Source organism: Oryctolagus cuniculus, chromosome 20, assembly GCF_964237555.1.
Source record: "Oryctolagus cuniculus chromosome 20, mOryCun1.1, whole genome shotgun sequence".
Taxonomy (NCBI): Eukaryota; Metazoa; Chordata; class Mammalia; order Lagomorpha; family Leporidae; genus Oryctolagus; species Oryctolagus cuniculus.
In genome coordinates this window covers 8,510,956-8,535,221 of record NC_091451.1, presented here as the reverse complement: position 1 = coordinate 8,535,221, position 24,266 = coordinate 8,510,956, and the positions used below count along the sequence as shown (strand labels likewise).

General features: G+C 41.9%; 1 protein-coding gene across 3 annotated transcripts in view; it reads left to right on the top strand.

The window, feature by feature from the left end:
- The window catches only part of SYT16 (synaptotagmin 16), a 330,451-nt gene that overhangs the window by 152,153 nt on the left and 154,032 nt on the right, over positions 1-24,266 (top strand). For 2 of the 3 annotated variants that reach the window (XM_002719549.5, XM_070065064.1), the window contains one exon: positions 19,148-19,326. The gene's annotated coding sequence lies outside the window, so the exon portion shown is untranslated. Of the gene's footprint in view, positions 1-732; positions 944-19,147; positions 19,327-24,266 lie in introns of those variants that run through there. The other variant, XM_070065065.1, reaches the window with a different exon arrangement.

Genomic DNA, 24,266 nt, shown 5'->3' with positions numbered 1-24,266 from the left:
GTCTTCCTTTTGTTGGTTCACCCCCAAAATGGCTGCCATGGCCGGTGCTGCGCTGATCCGAAGCCAGGAGCCAGGTGCTTCTTCCTGGTCTCCCATGCAGGTGCAGGGCCCAAGCACTTGGGCCATCTTCCACTGCCCTCCTGGGCCACAGCAGAGAGCTGGACTGGAAGAGGAGCAACCAGGACTAGAACCGGTGCCATATAGGATGCCAGTGCCACAGGCGGAGGATTAACCAAGTGAGCCATGGCGCTGGCCCCACAAATTGTATTTTTAAAAAATTAAAAAATTTCAGTAGGCTTTTAAAAAGTGGAAGGGGAAGGAAGGCAACCTCAATTTGGGCTTCTGCCCCAGTCCACCTTGGGATGGTGAGGGTCTGGGTATAGTAGTATACTAAGAATACATTGGTGGAGATTTCAGAGGACGTTTGAAGAGGATAAGGGGATGCTCATGGGTGGACTCTCAGAGATGCCTGTGTCAGAGTATTTAGTATGCATATTTGGTAGCCCACAATGATGGTAGAAACCATGAGGATATTGTAAAGTATCAGAAGAAATACTTGTTACATTGGGAATGTATCCAACACAGAACTGTATTGGGTATAAAGACTGAGAGGTGAACAGAGAAGTGGAGGATCTTGTAAAAAATGTTGTGTATTTATTTTATTTATTTTAGAGGGAGGGAGGGAACCAGGGGATAGAGAGGGCAAGAGAGTGAAAGAGCTCACTAGTATACTCACATCCACAGATGTATTATCCAATCAGTTGCAACAGTCTGAGCTGGACCAGGACAAAGCTGGGAACCAAGAACTGAACCCACGTCTCCCATGTGGGTGGCAGGGACCCAGCCACCTGAATCATTACCTGCTGCCTTCCAGGGTGTGCAGCTGCAGGAAGCTGGAATCAGGAGCAGAGCCAGGACTTGAACCCAGGCACTCTGATATGAGGTGAGAGAGCATTGTAACCACTAAATCAAATGGCCATCCTGGAAGTAGGGCTTTGAGAGGGTGGTAAAGGTGATGGGAAGAGACCCTTAAACCAGGAGATTCTCTGATGATGTAGGCTACAGAAATTGAAGCTGAAGAATAAGGATGTGATGTGGGTTCCAGCTCTGACCAGAGACCTAAGTTCTGGGGTCTGAATGAGAAAGTCTGTAGGAGGAGTTGGTTGAGTCATGTACCCAGGAGATGGGTGAAGACAGGCCGGGAGGAGACCCAACTTTTTTTGCTTGTATTCGCTGCTTACCAGGCAACCTATTGGTCTGTAATTTCATCTCAAGTGGATCCACCCCCAGGTCTACAAGGTTGGTTCTAGTTCCTTCACCAGGAATAGCCACTGCAGTATAAAAAAGTAGTATTCTGATTGATCACATATATTATTGCTGGAAAATCACATTAACATCATGCAGTCAAGACACAGCCCTGCCCTGGGATCCCACATCATCTTGGTTATGGAGCTGGATAATATGGTCCTGGATCAGAACCTCCTAACCCAGAGCCAAGGACTGCTCATATATCTGTTATGCCTCTCTGCCTTTCAGTCCCGGATGAGTTTAATGAGCATGAACCAGTCCGTGAGAGACTGAGCGTCTCTGGGTGAACTTTGAATATCACCTTCTTAAACTGCAAAGCCCTGGAATAGAACTGGGGCTGTGTTGGTCTCAGAGGGACACAGTAGCATGTGAGGCTCAGCTGGAAGCCATCCTGCATCTTCACAGTTCTAGGTTAACCCAGGAAGGGAGCATAGCTTCCTGTGCCTCTGGTCTGGTGAGGATAGCTCTGCCCCCTGAGACGATGCTCCTCAAGGGAGCACAGTTTTCTGTAAAACAGCAGCCTGCTCAGAGTGGGCTATGGGATCAGAATTTGCCTCTCCAGACTTTGCAACGTGGTGCCTTGCAAGGCTTGCGAATAAAAGCACCACATTCAGTGCCTGGAAGTCTGGCTTTTCTAGGCCTTGTTTGCTCTGTCAATGAAGAGGCTGTCACAACTCCCTCTTGACCTAAATGTGTAAAACGTTGCGTGTTGTTCCAGCTGTCCTAGTAGCTTTTGTTTGACATTTTCTAAATTTATAAGGTCAAATGTAATTAGCCCCGGATATCCAAATCCCCACTGGGAATAATTTCAAGGCATGGGATACCTCAGTAAGTCTATTTAAAAGTCCGCAGCCTCTTTCCATCATTTGCAAATTGTTTAAAGCTCTGAATCGGCCTTGATTCTGGAAGAGTGGGAGAAGTTTGAGGCAGTGATTGGGCTGAGTCAGGTACTTGTGCCCAGGGCTGGGGATAAAGGAAGACTTTGAGATGGACCCATCATCGTTGCGTTTTGAGGTCAACACTCACGGCTGCCATATGGAGCCAGACCTCAGGCTTTCAACCCCGTGTCATCTTCCCTTGATGTGCGATGATAATCACCAAGTGGCATGCCTAGTGCAGACGGCGTCCCATGCTTCAGTGCCCAGGCCCTCTGGTAGAGGCGATGTGTAGCAGACTGATGCGGGCACGCCAGTGGGTGGACATTTTCCAGTGTGTCACAATAATAACAATGCAGAATCCTACTGCTGTTCAGCCTCCCCTGGAACTGTAGCCCACACTGCACCCACTTGATTCACCATCCTCTGTGAATGCTAGACAATTAGCAGCTGATAATGAAAAATGCCATGGGAACCAGTGGGAAAATAATAGCTTACTGCAAGGATATAATGAAATGAAATTAGCACAGACAGTAAAAACAGACAATTTATGGTGTCTTTTTTTTCTTTTGGTAATTAAAGCGAACCAGTAAATACTTGAAATCTGAGAATCGATTAGAATCTCATTAGTTTTGGAAGAGGGCTTTATTCAGAAATTAACTCTAGAAAAGCTCCCTCTTAGGAATACGCTTCTAGTAAGGACCTAGAATAGGTGAAAGATGCTTATTTCATTTTGTTCATTTACTGTTTCCTAAGTGGTTGTCATGTGGTTTGGGCTTTGGAAAGGAGTATTAACACTGATCATTGATTTTGTTGTAAAGGCCATACATTTAAAAAGTATTTATTCATTTGAAAGGCAGACACACACACACACACACACACACACACATCTTCCACCTGCTTTGTCATTTCTCAATTGCCTGCAGCAGCAGGGCCAGGCTGAAGTTGGGGGCTGGGAATCAATCCAGGTTTTCCATGTGGGTGGCAGGGACCCCAGTACTAGAGCCATCATCTGTTACCTCTCAGGGTGCTCGATAGCAAGAGACTGGACTCAGACTGGGAGCTGGACTGGAACTGAAGCATTCTGATACAGGATTTGGGCATCTCAAGCAAGGTTTTAACTGCTGCATCCAGTGCCCACCCAGGGATATGTATTTTTGCCTTTGGATGAAATATCAGTGGGATTTGCATGTTCCCAACAAACAGTTTCTTAGTAACAGGTTGAACTTGTATCTATGTGGACAGATAACTTCTACAAGAGAATATGTGGCCATGAAGTTTGGGATTTAAATGGTCTTTAAAATTTCTGCTGATTTCTAGATATCCTATATGTTGCTTGGGTACACAGCTCTACCTACGACTATTTTTTGGGGCGGGGGGAGTCAAAAGTTAAAACTTGAAATTTTGTAATCCTCTTTAACACATATTTAATCGTCTTAGATTGCAAGAAATGGTTTGTTTTTAAGGGTGTTGGATTAGTGAAAAATGATTTTGTTCAAGTTTCAGTCTCACTGTGTGGGCAGCCTACTGTGAGTCGAAAATAAAGAAGTTATAAACAAATCAAAATTATATTTCACTCCAAATGTTCTCCAAATGTGTTTGTTTTGGAGAGTTAAAGAAAGTTAGACATCTCTTTTTCTAAGATATTTTATCAGCCTGAAGTAGACTTTTCTTTCAGCCTCTCTCATCTGTAAAAGTATTTCTTTTACTTTAAAGTTAAATTGCTTGTATTTTCAACAACCATTCCACCAAAATCATATGAGTGAATGTTCTCTGATGTTTCTTCTTTGTTATTTTATTTTTAAAAGGTTTATTTGTTTGAAAAGGAGAGTAAGAGTGAGCCAGCACTTCCATATGCTGGTTCCCCCCCAGACGGGCTAATTATCTAATAGTCACTGGAATGTTAGTGCTTCCTGGAAGCTGTGAATTCCTGGAGGACAAGGACACAGCTACTTGAGTGGCCACCGTCACCTTGCAGGGTGTGCATTAGCAGAAACCAGGGTCAGATGCAAACTCAGGACTGTGTTACCTTTACAGACAGTTACCGCGTGGCCCAAGCAGGACTCTGCCCAGACATCAATATATCAGGAAACTGCAGACAGCTGGGGCTGGGCCAGGCTGAAGTCAGGAGCAGGAACACCATCTGGGTCTGCCATGTGGATGCAGGGGCTCAAGCACTTGGGCCATCTTCTGCTGCCTCCCCAGGTGCATTAGCAGGGAGCTGGATTGGGAAGTGGAGCAGCTGGGACTTGAACGTGTGCTCTGATGTGGGATGTGGGTGTCACAAGTGGCAGCTTAACCCACATCCTTGCTGGGACGTTTGTTCCTAATTGTATCATATAATTCCATGAAATTCAGTAGCATAAAAGTCATCATGAATAACATTCATGCTAACTGATTCGTGTTCTTTGGCAAAAGACATAAATATGGCAAGGGCCATAAATTGTTCAATTAAATTCAGCAAATATAAACAATCCAGCACTGTTGACGGTGGCCCCATCTGGGAAGATGTAGGAAAATGGAGAGGTCTGGGGAGAACAAGGAAGAACTAGAGCTTACAGGGAAGCTCAAGTGGGGAAGGTCTGGAAGATTCCCTCCAGGGACCTGGTGGTGCCTTGAAGCCAAAATCATCATTAAATGTGACTTCTGAGCCATCCTGTGAGTATTAAGGGAATGGAGAGCAGGCTTGCTGCTAATTCTTGATTTCTAGAAGTGCGTGTGTGTGTGTGTGTGTGTGTGTGTGTTGTGAGAACTCACATTTTAAGCAAGTAAAGCAGATAGTTTAAGTTCCTTAATTTTCGGAAGATGGACACATTTCAGCACACATATATTGCTGTATTAAAGATAGCACCCCATGCATGCCCCGAATGCTGTGTTCCCAAGAGTTCTGAGAAACGATTGGTTGCTAGTGACTCCATATGTTGCTATGTTTTATTTTGGAACATGTTAAAATCTCACTTAGGTTTCATTAAATCACTTTTTTCTATTTTTTGAAAAATCTATTTTTTTCCTTCGGAAGAATATGTTTGAACGTGTAGTTAACATATCCCTGTTAGTTATTACTGGGAAGAAAATTTAAGTGGAAACTACCCATTTTTCTTACTTGAAATATGTATGATTTTTATATTTCACATTTTATATAATTTTTATATTTCACAGTTCTAGACATTTTTAGAAAAATGACTATTTTAAAGGGTACTGAGGTTATAATGCCTAAGTAGCCCTAAATTTAGGGCATTGGTAAAATAATATACTGTTAAGTACCAAAGACTTTACTCTTTTTTCCTTTTTTTTTTTTTTAGTTCTAGAAGTATTATTTAGGAAAGAAGGGAAGCTAAAGCTCCTGGTGTAACTTGCTCTGTATGTGGCTTATTTAATTTTGTACTTGACTGTACGGGCAGCTGATACATACATGAGTCTAGTTGTTCAGTTACTTTGATTTTGCATACTGAGTTAACTGTATATGGAATTCAGCTCTTAAGTTTTTCATTAAGATCTTCTGGTCTCTCTGTTGATTGCAAAGAAAATATAAGCATAAATTATTTTTTTAAAGATTCATTTATTTGAAAGGCAGAGTTACACAGAGAGAAGGAGAGACAGAGAGAGAGTCTTCCATCCACTGGTTCACTTCCCAAATGGCTACAAAGGCTGGGGCTGGGCCAAACTGAAGCCAGGAGCCTGAAGCTCCATCCAGGTCTCCTGTGTGTGTGCAGGGGTCCAAGGACTTGGGCCATCTCTCCTTCTTTCCCAGGCACAATAGCAGGGTGCTGGATTGGAAGTGGAGCAGCTGAGACAAACTGGTGCCCTGTTGGGGTGCCGGTGTTGCACACAGTGGCTTCAACAACTGCCAGAATTGTGGCCTGTGAACCTGAACTCTAGGTGGTGTAAAGGGAGAGCAATGGTTCACAAATTCTGCGTTTTGTCTTCCCTGTGAAGACGTCAACCCTCATCTGATGCCGGGAGATCCATGTCTTTCAAACCGAGTCTTTGGCTCCCTTTCTTTCTCAGGCTTGCCCGTGTTGAGCACCGTATTGTTGATGTTAACACTGATGCGGGGGTCCTCTGCCGTCTTCATTGTCCTGCTGGTTTCTGGGTCTTGGCTCTTGCTGAAATTGCTTTTGAAAACATCTTCTTGTTTTGAAAAAGCTGTGGCTATGTGATGCTGTAGCTTTTGTCATCATGCCCTTGACCTGGGACCAGAGAGTCTGGCCCTCGGTCAGCCTGGGTGGCAGATACCTAGGTCATCTCTACAGCGACCTTGTTCACTGCATTTTCCTGGGAGGCTTAGGCAGACAGATCCCTGGTGCAGGATGTAGATGTATTTGGTAATCCTGGAATCCTAAAGTGAACGCAGCGTAGGTTCCAGTAAAGGACTTAAGCGGCATGTCCATGTTTGAAAGCATCTAAGAAACCGTCTCAAAGTTGTGCTGCTTTTTAAAGGGATGAGTGAAGCAGGTTGTGTCACCGAGGAGAGGACTTCCAGGTCAATGGCTACTCGAACCTGGGAGGGGCACTTAAAGGAGCGAAGGGATAGGTTTGCCTGATATTTATTTATTTATTTATTTAATAGGAAACTTTTATTTAATAAATAGAGAGCTGGATCAGAAGTGGAGTAGCCAGGACTTGAACTGGCACTCATATGGGATGTTGGCACTGCAGGCGGTGGCTTTTACCTGCTACACCACAGCGCCAGCCCCTAATAAATATAAATTTCAAAAGTACAACTTTTGGATTGTAGTGATTCTTCTCCCCATACCCACTTTCCCACCCACAAACCATCCTACCTCCTACTCCCTCTCCAGTTCCATTCTTCATTAAGATTCATTTTTAATTATCTTTATATACAGAAGATCAACTCTATACTGAGTAAAGATTTCAACAGTTTGCACCCACACAGACACACAAAGTATAAAGTACTGTTTGAAGATTAGTTTTACTGTTAATTCTCACAGTACAACACATTAAGGACAGAGGTCCTACATGGGGAGCAGGTGCACAGTGACTCCTGTTGTTGATTTAACAATTGGCACTCTTATTTATGACATCAGTGATCACCCGAGGCTCTTGTCATGAGCTCACAAGGCTATGGAAGGCTCTTGAGTTCACAAACTCTTGCCTGATATTTTTAATGAGGTTCCTCACACTTCCCAGAACGGCGCCAGGAAAGTTTCCGAGAAATTCTAACTTTTGTCTTTTGTTATTTCTCTTGTCGCTGTTCTATTAACTCTGGTTTGCCCCCTTTATCATTCTGCTAGATAAAATTTTTCAGCTTCCTCTCATCTTACTTCTAGCTTCTGTTGTGAGTCAGATGGCTGTAATCAGTGGGCCTTTTCCTTCCTTTCCCCTGATCAACAACTGTGGGATAGAATGTACCAACGACCAGTGACTACGTGATATGCAGAACTTCTCCACTGATTATACGAGCTGCCATCTTGAGCCACGGCTTGCAAACCAACAGATGGAGCTGTGCCGTGGCACACCAGAGCTACAGTTGACTGTTCAGGAAGTTTTCCATTTGAACTATGTGACCGAACTTCACAGCCATCTGATTTCCAATTTAGTAATTACTGGAATAATTAGATGAGTTACTCTGCAGATGGCACTCAAGTTTCTTGACATATGTGTCCTTGTCATCTATAGCAGATGATATATGTAATACTTGTTCTTCCTCATACCGCTTGATTATATGGGATGCAAAATGCCCATAAAATATTCCTGTCAAAGTCTCTGATTTTGTGTAGACTCACGTGTAGCGTCAAGCCTGGCTGATACTAGTGGAGCTGCTTGTTTCCTGTGTTCAGTGTTACACAGTGATGGCAACACTGTGCTGACTACAATGCTCGTGTCCTATAATACTTAAATCCTGTTTTAAGTTCAAAGTGTTGGATAACAGAATTACACAGCGTTCAAACATGAAGAAAATCACTTTCAATTGCTATCTAAGAAAGCTATTGCGATTTTTCCTATATTTCCAATTTTTATTTAAATAATGGATTTGAAATTTAAACTATTTTTTTAAATTTTTTTGGAGAAAGATTTATTTGAAAGGCAGAGTTACAGAGAGAGAGAGGGAAGAAGAGAGAGAGTGAGAGAGAGCAAACTTCCATATGCTGGTTCACTCACCAAATTGCCACCACGGCTGGGGCTGGGTCAGGCTGAAATCAGGAACTAAAAAATTCCATGTGGGTCTCCCATGTGGGTTCAGGGGCCCAGGCACTTGGGCCATCTTCCACTGCTTTCCTAGGTGCATTAGCAGGGAGCTGGATCAGAGATGGAACAGCTGGGACTCAAACCAGCACCCGTATGGGATACCCTTGTCACAGGTGGTGGCTTTACCTGCTATGCCTCAATGCCAGCTCCTAAGCCAAGTTTTAAAAAGATTTATTTGTTTATTTGAAAAACATAGTTATGGGGCTGGAGTAGGGCAGGGAAGGGAGGGAGGGAGGGAGAGAGAGAGAGAGAGAGAGAGAGAGAGAACCTTTAATCTGCTAGTTTTCTCCCTAAATGGCCACAACAGCTGGGTCTGCCAGGCTGAAACCAGGAGCTAGGAGCTTCATCCAAGTCTCCATGTGGGTATCAGGGGCCCAAACGCTTGGGCCACCTTTTGCTGCTTTCCCAGATGTGCTAGTAGATAGCTGAATTGGAAGCGGAGTAGTTGGGGCTCGAACCTATGCTCCAAGATGGCATGTAGCATCACAGGCGGAAGCTTAGCCTGCTGTACCAGAATGCTGGCCGCAGGAATTTAAACTATTTTGGGGATATAAAATTATACTGTAAAATTAATACACTTTTATTAATAATTTTTCATGTTGTAGAATGTGTGAACATTTTTTTTCTCATTATTATAGTGAGGAATGTTTTTTACCCCTTTATTGAAGTATGATTGACATGCAGAAGCAGTAGATGTTTAGTGTATACAACTTTCTGGATCTGGAGATAAGTATACGCCTGTGGAAAGATCAAGCCATCGTTATAGTAAAATATCACACACTTATGTCTTACCTCTGAAAGTTTCATCCCATCCTTTTTGTGATTTTTCTTTTTCTGTTTTGGTGTGTGTGTATTCAAACGTCTTTAATATAAGATCTCCCCTCGTAGTAAATCCTTAAATTTGCAGTATATCCTCTGTTGTGAAGAAGAGCTCCAGATGTTACTTCTTTTGCATAACTCCAACTTACTACTCGTTGAATAGCAGCTTCCCGTCTCCCACCTCCCTACCCCCGCAACCACCATTCTGTTTTCTGTCTACCTGTTTGTTGTGAAGTCCACGTGTATGTGAGATTGTGCAGTATTGTCCTTTTTCTTTTTTGCCTTCTATCATTCAGCCTAGTGTCCTCTGAGTCCACCCATGTTGTCACAATGACAGGATTTCCTTTCTTTTTTTTTAAAGAATGACTAATATTCTACTGACTGTTTATACCACGTTTTCTTTATCCAGTCATCCATTGATGAACACTCATGTTGATTCCATATCTTGGCGCCAGTGAATACTGCTGCAGTAAATGTGGGAGTGAAATCAAAATCCGGATTTAAATTCCTTTGGATGTACATCTACAAGTTGGTTTGCTGGGTCAAATGGTAATTCTACTTTTAGACTTTGGAAGAAACTCTATATTGATTTTCATGGTGGCTCTACCGATTTACATGCACACTAACATTCTCCACATCTTCTTCAACTCTTGTCCTTTGTTATTTTTGTTAATAGCCATCTTATTAGGTGTGTGGGGTTTCATTGTGGTTTTGATTTGCATTTCCCTGATGATTAATGTTGAAAATCTTTTCATATAATTATTGGCCATTTGTATGTGAGCTTTGGAGAAATGTCTTTTTAGGGCCTTTACTCATTTTTGATTGAGTTACTTTGGTCTCCCTCCCCTGTCCCCCATCACCTATAGCTGCAGCAATTTCTTATGTATTTTAAATATAAATCCCTTACCAGATATATGGTCTGCAAATATTTTCTTCCTTACCATAGATTATCCTTTTGTTTTGTTAATTGCTTCCTTTTCTGTGCAGAAATTATTTAACTTTTCATTAGCTTTGATATAATCCTGTTGGTCTATTTTTGCTTTTGTTGCCTCTGCTTTTGGTACGTATCCAAGAACTTATTTTCACAATCCAATATCTAGAAGTTTTCCATGATATTTTCTTCTAAGGATGTTATTATTTCAGGTTTTGTGTTTAAGTTTTTAATTGATTTTGAGTTGATGTTTGTATATGTGAGATAAGGGTCCAATTTCATTCTTTTGCGTGTGGATGTACAATTTCCTAGTACCATTTGTGGAAGAGACATTTCCATTGTACATATTTGACACCCATGTCAAAGATCATTTGATCATATGTGTGTGGGTTTATTTCTGGAATCTCTATTTTGTTTCATTTACCTACATGTTCTATGTTACGCCAGTGCATATTGGTTTGATTGCTGTAGTTTGCAACAGTGAACATCAAAGGGTGTGATACCTACTGCTTTACTTTGCTTGTTCAAGGTTGTTTTTTCCTATTCACCCTTGCAAATGGTTTTAGGATCGTTTTATTTATTTCTATAAGAAATGTCAGGGATTTTGATAGGGGTTGCATTGAATCTATAGATTGCTTTGGAAGTACGACATTTGAGCAATATTAATTTTTAAATCTTTGATTATGTCCTTTCATTGTTTAAAATTTCTGGTTTGTAGTGTTCAGTGTATAATTCTTTCACATTCTTAAGCTTATTCCTAAGTATTTTATTCTTTGTGGTACTGTTGTTTGTTGCTTTCTCAATTACACTTTGAAATGTGGCATTGTTAGTATATAAATGCACAACTGATTTTTGTATGTTGAGTTTATGTCTTGTAGCTTTATGAATATACTTTTTAGTTTTCTAGTTTTTTTTAAATAATATTTAGGATTTTTCTACATAAGATCATGTCATCTGTAGACAGGGAAGGCATTAACTCTTTTTTTCCTCCCTTGCTTAATTGCTCTTACTGGATTTCCAGTCCCTTGTTGGAGAATACTTTTGAAGGAGACAAGAGGGGGCATTCTGTCCTTGTTCCTGATCTTAGAAAAACTTCAGCTTTTCATTGTTGCAATGATGTTAGCCCTGGGCTTTTTCTGTGTCCTTTGTTATACTGAGGTATGCTCTTTCTAAACCTAATTTATTGAGAATTTTCACTATGAAATGAAGTTAAATTTTGTCAAGTGCTTTTTCTGCATCTATTAGGGTGCTCATGTGATTTTTGACCTTCATTCTGTTTTGTGAGGTGTCTCATTGATTTCTGTATATTGAACCATCCTTGCATAACAGGGAGAACGCCTACTTGGCCATGGGATATGACACTCTTAGCATGCTGTTTGGGGTGGTGTTATGGCACAGTGGGTTAAGCTGCTGCCTGCAACACTGGCATCCCATATTGGTGCTGGTTTGAGTCTATTTCTCATCCAGCTCCCTGCTAATGGGCTGGGATCCCAAGCACCAGCAGATGACACAAGTACTTGGGCCCCTGTCACTCACATGGGAGACCTGGATGGAGTCCCAGGCTCCTGGCTTTGGCCTGGCCCAGCCCCGGCATTGTGGCCATTTGGAGAGAGAACCAGCAAACAGATCTCCTTCTCGCTCTCCCTTCCTTCTCCCTCTTTATGCCTGTCAAATAAATAAAATAAATCTTAAATAAATTAATATGCTGTTCAATTTCATTTGCTGGTATTCTGTTGATATTGTTTTGGATCTATGTTCATCAGGGAAAATCTCTATGATTTTCATTTCTTGTGTTATCTTTGTTTGGTTTTATTTTAAGTGAAACCAGTCTATAAAGTGAATTTTTGTAGGAATTAAAGAAGGATTGTTATTAATTCCTTAAATGCTAACATTTACTCATGATACCATCTTGTTCTGGACTTTTCTTTATTGGCTGTTTTTGATTACTGCTTCAGTAACCTAATTTGTTATTGTCTGTTTCTCTTGGTTATATGTTTCTAAAGACTTATCTATTTCTTCTAGGTTGCTCAATGTGTTGATGTATAATTGTTCATAACAGTTCCTTATGATATTTTTTATTTATGGGCTCAGTTGTAACATCTTTTACATTTCTGATTTTATTTCTTTGAATATTCTCCTTTTATTTTTTAGTCTACTTAAGGGTTTGTTTATTTTTTCAGAAAAACTAGCAGTTTTGCCACTTAAAAATTCTTTCTGTTCTCTATATCTCCTTTAAGTTTTATTATTTTCTTCTTCCTACTAATTTTTTTCATTTGTTCTGTTTCTGTTTAGGGAAATCTAAAGTTAGTCTCTATTTAAGATCATTCTTTATAAAAATATTTATTTGAGAGGAATAGAGGTAGGGAGGGATGTAAGGAAGAAAGCAGTGAGAGAAAGGGAGGGGAAGGAGAGAGGGAGGGGAAGAAAGAGAGAGAGAGGGAGAGAGGGAGGGAGAGGGAGAGAGATAAACACAAACACAGAAGATCCTGTCTACTAGTTTATTCCCCAAATGTTCGCAGTGACTGCTAGGCAGGGGCCAGAGCCAGGACCTTGGAACTCAATACAAGTCTCCCATATGGGTACAGGAGCCCAACTACTTGAGCCATCCCAGGGGCTCAGAGGCTGCAGGGGCAGGAGGTTGAAGTTGGGAGCTGGAGTCCTGCATTGAATCCAGACATTATAATATGGGATGTGAGCATCTTAACTGGTGCCTTAGCTGCTAAGTTGAATGCCTACCTTTTACTCTGCATTTTTAATGTAGGCATTTATTGCTATCAAGTCTTTGAACCAATCCATTTAAGAAATGGGCAAAAGGACATAGATAGGCAGTTCTTAAAAGAACAAAAAAACACAAGTAGCCAACAATTATATGAAAAAATGCTCAATATATTAGCCATCATAGAAACGCAAGTCTAACCACAATGAGATACCTCACTGCACTCCAGTCAGAATGGCTATTATCAAAAAGAAAGTAACAAATGTAGGGGAGGATGTGGGGAAATGGGAACCCTTATATACTGTTCATGGGAATGTAAATTAGTGTAGCCACCATGGAAAACAGTATGGGAATGTCTTAAACTAGAAATGGAACTGCCATAAGATCCAAAAATCCCACTACTGGATATATATCCAAAAGATGTTAAATCATTGTATCAAAGAGCTACCTGAACCATCACGTTTATGACAGCATTCACAATTGCCAAAATATGGACTCAACTGAGGTGTCCGTCATCATATGAATGAGTAAAGAAAAATGGTATGTGTTCCCAGCGGGATACTATTAAGCTATAAAAGAAGAGTAAAACCCTGTCACTTCCATCACGATGGATGGAGCTGGAGGACATCATGTTGAGTGAAACAACCCAGACACAGGAAGACACATGGCATATGTCCTTCCTTTATGTGGAAGCAAAAATTTAAAAAAGTTCAACATGAACACAGAATGTTGATTACCAGAGACTGAGAGGAGTGGGAATGATAAAAGGAGTTTGAACAAAACATTAGGAAAACTGGATTTGGTTCCTTAGTTGTGACAAACCTACTGATGTAAGATATTAATAGGAGAAATGGAGTGAAGGGTATATGTGAAATTGTTGTATTACTACCTCACATTTTTTTCTTTGTAAATTTAAAATTACTCTGAAATAAAATGTAAAAAGTCTTCTCTTAATACTGCTTTTCCTACATTCTATAAATTTTGGCATGTTGTGTTTTTAATCTCAAAATATCTTCTAATTTTCTTTTTGATTTATTCTTTAGCCCAGTAGTTGTTTACGAATGTGTTATTTAATTGCAATGTACTTGTGAATTTTCCTGTTTTTTATTGACCAACTTCCAGTTTTATTCCACTGTGACCAGTAAGATATTTATAATGATTTTAGTCTTCTCAGATTTTTTAAGGCTGGCTTTGTGGCTTCACATGTTGTCTGTCCTGGAGAATTTTCAATGTGCACTTGAAAAGAACAAGTGTTCTGCTGCTGTTGAGTGGAATGTTCTGTATGTATCTTTTAGGTCCATTTGGCCTTTAGTGTTGTTCAGTTCTGCTACTTCCTTATTGATTTTCTGTCTGGATGAATAATCCACTATATAGAGGGGGGTGGGCGTTGAAGTCTTCTATTATTAATGATCTGCTGCCCACTTCCCACTTCAGCTCTGTCAACATTTGCTTTATGTTTTAGATGCTTTGATGTTGAGTACACATATATTTATAATTGTTCTATATTCCTGTTGAACTGACCCTTTTGTCATTATGTAATACCCTTATTAGTTTTGACTTGGTCTATTTTGTCTGATATGAATATAACACCTTTGCACTGTTGGTTTTCAGTTGCTTGGAATATCTTTATGTACATCTATCACTTTCTTCCTACATTGTGTCTTCTAAGATAGAATCTTTTCTGTACAACTTATAGTTAGGCTTTCTTTCGCACTCAGTTTAGTCATAATCAAGGATTTCTTCTTGGTTCTTCTTTATGGTTTCTATTTCTTTATTCCGTTTCTTCCTTTGTTGTGTATTGTATTGTGTGTTGTTTTTTGTTGTCTACATTTTCCTATGGCTCAGTGAGCTTCTTTAAAATGATTGTTTGAATTCTTTGTCAAGCAGTTCATGGATTTCTATTTCTTTAGAAGTTTTTGATGATTTTTCAGTTTCCTTTGACAGTTTCACGTTTGATTTTCTTTTTTTAGTAGTCCTTGGATTCTTGCATGTGTGCCTGCATTTCAGAGAAAAGTCACTACTTCCGGTTCTTTACAGATAGATTTTGGCAGATAAAGACCTTCTCCTGCCTAGTCCCAGGACTAACAGAATTTTCTCTGGGACTGTAGACAGTCCAGTAGGGCTGGAGCTGGGCAGTGGTGCTGCTTCCATTTCTACAGTTGGGTCTATAGTTAGCAAGCTCGTTTCTGAAGGTATAGGTGGTGTGGCTCCTGTTGGGATCCTAGACAGTTGGATCTTCTGTTATAATCATGGACAAATAGCATTGAAGTCAAGTTCACTTGGGTATGGAGCTGCATGTGGGTCTGAAACTGGGGTCTGCAGAGGCAGGATTGCTTCTGGACATGGGCCTGCCTTGTGAAAGTAGCTTTTTGTTCTTGATTTCCACCAACATGTCACAGTCTTCTACCTTAGTCCCAAGGTTCCCATGGATAGTTGCCAAATTCTGTTAGAGGGAGTAAGGACTGGGAACATCCTATTATGCCATCTAGCTGATGTCACCCCTTCCCATTTTTATGGCTGAATAATATTCCATTGTATGGATATATTACATTTTGTTTATTCATTTTTTTCACTTGATGGGCATTTGGGCTATTTCATATTTTGCTATAATGAATAATACTGTTACGAACATTTATGCACATGTTTTTGTGTGGGCATATATTTTCAGTTGTTTTGAATACATTTGTAGGAACAGAATCGCATAGTTATCTTTGGAATTTTAAACATTTCTCAACAGAAAAATTTGTGTGCAACCTTGGTTAAGCAATTCCTCTAAGACTGAGGTTGCTGTTACCTTCTGAGACGTTTCTATAACAGGGTACTTCAAAAAGTTCAGGAGAAAGTGGAGTTAAAAGGTAAGTTTATTTTGATGCAAAATAATTGAACTCCATGCATGTATTTTTTCATAATCACATTTCTATGAACCTTTAAAGGACCTCATATGAATGGATTTCATTTTTATTGCACCAGAATAAACCGATCTTTTAATTCCACTACTCCCAGTTTTTGAAGTCCCCTTGTACTCTACTCATTTAAAAACTATATAAGCTGGGGCCGGCACCAAGGCATAGTAGGTTAATCCTCCGCCTGCGGTGCTGGCATCCCATATGGGTGCCGGTTCTAGTCCCGGCTGCTCTTCTTCCAATCCAGCTCTCTGCTATGGCCCGGGAAAGCAGTAGAGGATGGCCCAAGTCCTTGGGCCCTTACACCCATGTGGGAGACCAGGAGGAAGCACCTGGCTCCTGGCTTTGGATTGGCGCAGCGCGCCGGCCGTAGCAACCATTTGGGAAGTGAACCAATGGAAGGAAGACCTTTCTCTCTGTCTCTCTCTCACTGTCTGTAACTCTACTTCTCAAATAAATAAATAAAATCTTTTTAAAAAACTATATAAGATAACTGAAGTTAAACATAGCTTATGGCCAACGCTCCCTCATGAACTTCTTCAGACTTCCCACTCTGTTCTCATTTTATGAAGCAGTGAAGGCTCCAGGACAGTGGGGCACTGGATAGGCAGTTTTGAAAATATTGTGAACTCCTTAAGAATTTTGTGCCCATTCATAGCTATGTTGCTGCTACAAAAATAATTAATAATAAATCATCGCTTTTCTAAAAGGAAATAATTGTTTTCAACAACAAAGGTCCATGTCTCATATTTTTTCTTGTACCTTTGGAGATTATATTGAATAACTTCTTCATATTATCTTCAAATTGTGTAAGGGTTTTTTTTTAAGTAAATGAATTATATCAGCTTATATATAAAATATTATCTCAAGCATGATAAAAATAAAAACCATTGTAAAGAAGACAAAATATTATCAGTGACAGGTGGTGAGAGTCAACATGGTCATTTAAAAATATTTTCTAATATTTTCAAAATATCCTGCTATCTACATACATTATTTTTCTTAACCACTTTAAAATTAACCAAAACTTTATATCTAATAAATATTATAAACCTAATAAAGTTGTTACAGGCAATTTTACACGAGGGTGCTTCAAAATATTCACAGGAAATGAAATTAAAATTATATTTTTGTACAGAAGCTTTTGCAGGATTTTCAAATTGTTCATGGAAAATGTGCATTATGAAAGAACTGTGCATGGATTTCAATATTTTTTTTTTGTACCAAAATAAGCATGTTCCGCGGATTGTCATTGGCAGGTGCATCTATCAATGTGTTGGGACACAGAGGGATTTTCAACATATATTTAGGCAATATCTCAACAGCTAGTTATTGAGTACCTACCCTGTGCCATGTGCTGAGAGTGCAGTGAATAGCTCAGGCATAGTCCCTGTTCTTACAAAATATAACATTCAGTATTTGAAAACTGTTGAAGAAGCTGTCAAGGGCTCGGTGGGTGGGAACACGCAATAGAAGCACCCAGGCTTGTCAAGAGGAACAAGAAAGGCTTTCAGAGGAAGTGCGGTATCAGAGCTAGCCAGACGAGAGGTGGGCAGTTGTCCCTGGGAGTTGAAATAGCCTTTTCAGAGATCTGGAGGTGAACTCTGTGTGGGGAACCAGAAATAGCTGAAAGGAATAGAAACAAAGAGTTTGATGCTGGAGAGTGACGAGTGGTAGAGAGTGATCAGTAGCTAGGACATGAAAGACCTTGTATGCCAAGTTACCAAATTCCGATTTGTGTCCTACAGGTGATGAGAACCCATTTGTAGGGGTGCAAGTTTCCTAGGTACTGTAACAAATTGCCATAGGCCCAGTGGCTTAAAGACAGCAGAAACGTCTTCTCTCATGGATTTGGAGGCCAGAAGTTCCAGATGTGGCCAAGACCATTCCTCTGGAGGCTCTGGGGGGGAGTCTGTCCTCCGGGCTTGTGATGGCCAGCAGTCCTTGGAACTCCACAATCAGAGGCTTCGTAACTTCCAGTTCTACTCCTGTCTTCATCGACCTCCATCTCTCTGCCTCGTCACCTTTTCCATTGGGTGAGGGCGCTCACTGTGGGATTTAGGGCCCACCCTAGTTGAGGATGATCGCATTTCAAGACCCTTCAAGACCCTTACCCTTCTTACATTTGTGGAGACCTTTACGTCATGTCACCTTCTGAGATCCGGGGTGAGGATGTGATTTTTCAGACCACACTTGAACCCACTGCCAAGGGTTTTAGGATGCGTTTCTCAGAAATTACTTTCCATGTTAAGTGGCACATGACTATGGCTGATCAGGAATGATGGATGAGACGCAGCAGAAGAGAGTGGGAATCCAGGGCTTGATAGCACAGAGCAGTGTATCTTCCCACATGTGACCATTCCTAGGTAGTGTAACAGCTTTGGAAAGGTGGTGATGAGGAGGAGGATGGTTGCTCCTGTTGGAGGATTCTGTGTGCCACGTGCCACACATATTACCTTCCATGTGTTACTGCACTGAATCCTTGATGTAGCCATATGCATTTTCTCCTTTTATAGTTTAGGAAATGAAAGTCCAGAAAGGGTAAATCATTTGCTGAAGGCCATGCAGATAGTGAGTGGTGGAGTGTGATTGTAGCCCAGGTACTGTGACTGCTGAACCATTACCTATAGCTGCGACTAGTGAGTGTGACCACATGTATGACGTGGGCATGTTTTTTTTTTTTTTTAACCAAGGTATATGTTGGTTTTGATAGCAGGCACTGCTATCATTTTTCAGACTATGAAACTGTTATCTTGCGTGCCATTTTTGTTTTGTTCTTCCATTGCCTTGCCGCCAGATAAACTCAATGAGACAGTATGATTTATTTCTTTATCTTTTAATGGTGTTGGAACTGGTTTGATTCCTCCTTTCTCTATTTATCTGCATGGTAGTATGAGGTGGATGTTGTCTATTTATACTGTTAAGATTTCATTTCATTTTATTTATTATTTAAAGAGATTTATTTATTTAGTTGAAAGGTAGAGTTACAGAGAGGCAGAGGCAGAGAGAGAGAGAGAGAGAGAGAGAGAGAGGTCTTCTGTCTGCTGATTCACTCCCCAAATGGCTACAACAGCCTGAGCTGAGCTGATCTGAAGTCAGGAGCCAGGAACTTCTTCTGGGTCTCCCACATGGGTGCAGGGGCCCAAGTTCTTGGGCCATCTTCCACTGTTTTCACAGGTTGTGAGTGGGGAGCCAGATTGGAAGTGAAGCAGCCGGGTCTCGACCTGTGTGACCATGCCAGCCCTGAAAATCAAGACTGTAAAGAAATTTTCCAATTAAGAAAATTAAGACAAGATTCCGGAAAGCTTTGATCATTTGCTAGAACCGAAAGTTGGGTTACTGTAATCATGATGACATTTATTTTTCTTTTGTGTTCTTTTGTCAGTCGTTCCTGAAGCTGTTGGGCTTTTACCTGCTGTTGGAGTAATAAAAACTCTTCTGTCCCTCCTCTTCCTCTTCATCCACAAGAAAGAGGGTTTGAAAGGAGAGGAGGCCATCCATGCCTGGAGCAACGAAGTGGAAGAGAAAACTCTGAACACAAGAGTGGGGTCCGCCCAGGGCTGGGTGAGCATTGCACTTCCAGTTCTGCTGAGCTTGGCAGTTGCTGTGGTGTGGTTCAGGGAAGGACTGTCACCGTTTCCAGGATGAGCCCCATTACGAAGTCATCCATGAGATGCGTGGCAGCTGGTGGGGTGGACATGATGAATGGACATTACTAAAGGGTCCATTATCTGTATGAAAGGAACGTTGGTTTTAAAGCTTGAAGAGCAGACCGGGAAAAAGCTGACCATTTCCCGTCTTTTCAGCCTTGAAAATGTCTGTGCTGCATTCCCCTCTGACTCACGTTTGCAGAGAAACACGCATTTTGATTGACAAGAGCCTTGATGTGTTTTAGTCTCCTGGTGTTGGAGCAGTGTTGACATTTTACTTGTCAGCTGTTTTCGAGGTTTATTTTTTGTCTCTGGACCCCTCCCCACCTTGAAGCCCAGTTTTGCAGGGAAAAAATAGCACACTTACAATAATTGACTGCCTGCCCTTTATGGGCACTTTCTATTTCTATTTGCTGGAATGTTGAATGTTGGGATACAGGATGCTATCCTAGAGGGAGGATCATGAGACATGGCAGCAGGGCATTGAAAGGCATCACTCTTGTCTTACAGGGCAGCTTTGCTCTTGTAGAGTGGTCAGATCCTCCCCTTCCACTCCCATACCCTGCTGGCACTGTTGTGAGCAGGCCCACGGCCTTGGAAAGAACCTCCTCCCATCGCCTTATCCCTTGGGTGTATTCTAGACCAAGGAGAATATCTGGATTATTGATACAGCAGCTTTTATAGTTCATTCAGCTTTTTTATTTTGCCTTATTAGAAAAAAGGTCATAATTTAGGAATAAGGGCATTGTATCTATTGCTTCATAATAAATGATCCCAAAACTAAATTGTTTTAAGCCCATGAATATTTATCATCTCCCAGTTTTTGAAGTTCAGGAGTCTGGGAGTGGCTTGATGTGGTTGTCCTGGATGAGGGTCTCTCATGAGGCCACAGCTGGGGTCAGCTGGAGCCTCTGTCTTCTGAAGGCGGTACTGTGGCTGGAGCATCACTTCCAGGAGAGCAAAAAGCCTCCCTCCTTGTCCACAGGAAACCCTCCGCAGCTCTCCTTGAAATCTTCGCCTGGGGTGAGAGATACATGGCAGAATGAGGAGGAGCCACAGTTCTTTGGCCAAGTCTGGGAAACCACACACTGTCCCTTCTGCCACTTTGTGTTCATTCATTGAATATGCCTCCTGGGCAAGGGAAGGGAATTAGGTCCTCCTTGCCCAGAGGAAGAGTACCGAAGTGTGTGTGGACAAACTTTACAGTCGCTGTAGGACGTGGTCAAGAAAGGGGTATATGTTGCAGAGCTGACCGTTGCTTTGGCACTGCTGTTGTAGTGAGATGAGTTTTTGAGCCCTGCCTGGGGCCTCCGAGTCATCTCTGAAAATAGAGTGGAATACTTTAGAGTTTGTCATGTCAAAACTGAGGCTCACGAATGGTGTAGCCACTGGGGTTCCAGCTGGGGCTTAGGTGAGTAGGGTGAATGGCTTCTGCTTGGCTGTGGGGTGGTGGTTGTGGGATTGTACTTCTTCCCTCTGAAGCTGTGGCCTTGGCAAGTTATGCAGTCATTCTGAGCTTCAGCTTCTCCATTTTCCTGTTAGAATTATTAATCCAGGTCTCACCGCGTTGATCTAGATGAAATGAATTAGCTCTGCAAAGATGCCAGCATGGTGCCTACAGTGACAGTCCTAGAACTTTAACCAGGGCTGTACAGCATTCCTAAGTCATGGCCGTGGCTTCCAGGAATGACATCACCCATTAGTATGTTGCATCCATTGCTTAAATTGGGAGATTAAAATCAGTGTTGTTTTCTCCTTTGCAAACTATGATGAGTACAAAAAACTAAGGTTAGAGCTATTTAAAATGCTTCCTTTTTGTCTTGTTTGACATGCTATTGGAGTATTTTAGAGATAATTGTGAATTATACTTGCAAATAAGTTGAGGTTTGACAATTATGTTGAAACAATAACAATAAAGCAGGAACCAGAAGCTATTAGCTCAAGAAACACTGAAAAATACACCTCTCAAACTCAGAATGGGGTGCAATGAAGGGAGCTTCACAGTTTATTCAGGCAACTCTTCAAATTCTAATGCCTGAGAAAGCAGACAGCTTCATTTTGACATTTCTCCTTGTAAAGGTTTAATAATCATTGATCAAAAGTCTTTGAAAAACATGCTTGTTTCCCAGATTTTATCTAACCTTTGATATTTGCCTTAATTATCAACCTCAGAGCGCTGATTTCTCGGTGAGGTTGGAATGTTCTTAACGACTTTTGACAAATGTGAAAGCAGTAAGGCGGCGGCGGGCGATGAGAGCTGGGTTGTGCCACTAATTGGCTGTGGTGTTTTGGGAAGCTCACTTCACCTCTGTGTGTCTTACACCCTCAGTCGTGAGTTGATGAGTCTGGACTAGGTTTCTCTCCATTCTCATTCTGTGATCCTGTTTGGGGGGGTGGTGGTTTCTGGGTTGCCATAGCAACCCCTCCTGCGTTCAGTCTATGAATGGGAGAAGACTAACAAAATTATTAAAAATCACCTAGATTATCCTACTTCTAGATTGAAGCGTGCAAAATTGCTGCTTTTGTAGATTGCAGATGACGGAGTATCAGCAACCTAATTAATCATTGTCACCTAATGTATGTGAGGTTCTGGACAATAAAATAATTCTTTTTGCTTATGTGGTAATATCAAGGAGGCAAGACTGATAATTTATTTTCTGAACCTACTATACAAAATCATTTATTTGGCAAAAATACCTTGCCTTCCTTTAGGCAATGTATTTTTCAGAGTTCAGAGAATAAGTGACACCAATCATTCTATCTGGATTTAGGTGAAGGGAGACAGGAAGTGAGATGGTGTCCTCCTAATGATCTGGGTGGTAATGATGCAGGTGATAATTGGTAGCTATTGTTTCTCTAGCATTTATTATTGCCATGGACCTGCTAAGTACTTTACATGCATTCTTTGGTTTCTTTATGCAAAGTGCCGGGTTGTTCATTGGTAGTAATTGCTTTGGAGAACAGATAGATTCCACTTGGAAGCAAGAAGCTTTTGTCTAACCTTGAGATTAAAGAAATTGATTAAAGTGCCCGGGCGCTGTGGCACAGCAGGTTAATGCCCTGGCCTGAAGCGCCGGCATCCCATATGGGCGCTGGTTCTAGTCCCGGCTGCTGCTCTTCTGATCCAGCTCTCTGCTATGGCCTGGGGTAGCAGTAGAGGATGGCCCAAGTCCTTGGGTCCCTGCACCCTTGTGTGAGACCTGGAGGAAGCTCCTGGCTCCTGGCTCCAGATTGGCGCAGCTCTGGCTGTTGCAGCCAATTGGGAGTGAACCAGTGGATGGAAGACCTCTCTCTCTCTCTCTCTCAATCAATCTCAATCTCAATCTCTCTCTCTGCCTCTCCTCTCTCTGTGTAACTCTTTCAAATAAATAAATAAATCTTTAAAAAAAGAAATCGGTTACAAATCCCACAGTGAGGGAGTGGTGTAAAGGCACATGGGGTGTGGGGAGTGCAGATCCCAAAGTCTGATTATTCATCCCAAATGGAGTCATCTGAGTTACTTCAAGAGGGCAGATTTAAGTTTCGTTTCTCAACACTGAGTGTGGGGACATGGAGGAGGGACTCCAAAGGAAGATGACAGGGACAGGGAGAGGAAACGAGGGCTGACTTTGGTACATTTGAGCAAAGTTGGTGCTCAGTGGCAAGGAGGTGCCAGACGGTGCTCAGGGGTCAGGAGCCTGGAATGAGGTCACTTCTTCCTACCACTTGCTGGAGAGGCCTGGTTGACCGATCTCTCCCCAAGCCCACTCTATCTCCCTACCTGAAGCTGAACAGTTACCTTCTATCCCAATGGGGGACAGCTGCCTGCTCTAGCGATTCCTCCTGCTTGGGCCCTCACGGCTGCTGTGGTCACATACTTAGTGCATCTCCACATTTAGTTTGCAGTTATGTTCAAGTACAGGTTTCTGGCAACACAGTTCTAACTAAGTGCTGTTATCTCTGCTTGCAAATGAGAACCCTGAGGTTTAGAGAGATGACTCCCCACCCCTACCCACCCCATGCTATTAAATGGCAAAGCTGGGACTCAGTCTTGAAATGGCCTCAGTCGGCCATTGCTGCGGCTCACTTGGCTAATCCTCCACCTGCGGCGCTGGCACCCCGGGTTCTAGTCCCAGTTGGGGCGCCGGTTCTGTCCTGGTTGCTCCTCTTCCAGTCCAGCTCTCTGCTGTGGCCTGGGAAGGCAGTGGAGGATGGCCCAAGTGCTTGGGCCCTGCACCCACATGGGAGACCAGGAGGAGGCACCTGGCTCCTGGCTTCGGATCAGTGCAGCGCACTGGCTGCAGCAGCCATTTGGGGAGTGAACCAACAGAAGGAAGACCTTTCTCTCTGTCTCTCTCTCTCACTGTCTAACTCTGCCTGTCAAAAAAAAAAAAAAAAAAAAAAAAAAAAAAAAAAAAAAAAGGAAGACCCTCCGTCCAGAGGCCAGGGTCTTGCCGTATTTTTCTTCCTGATAAGTCTCAATTCCATCACATGCTTCATGCCTGTATAATAAGGAGGAGCTTCCAAGATGACACAGGGTGGGAAGGAGGGCTTGGTGGATGCGTTGACTTCCTGTGGCTGATGTAACAAGTCCCCATAAATTGGGTATCTCAGAACATTATCCATCTATTTTTGTACAACTCTGCAGTTCTGAAATCAAGGAGTTGGCAAGGCCACGGTCCTTGAGGCATTGGGATAGAATCTGTTTCATGCCTGTATCCTGCTTCTGGTGGCTGTCAGTCATCCTTGGCCTTGTTTGCTTTGTGGCTGTTGCACTCCTATTCGGCAGTGTGTGTCTGTCCTCTGTGTGTCACTTGCCATCGGATTTAGGCCTCACTCTGATAATCCAGGAAGATCATATGTCTCAAATCCTAA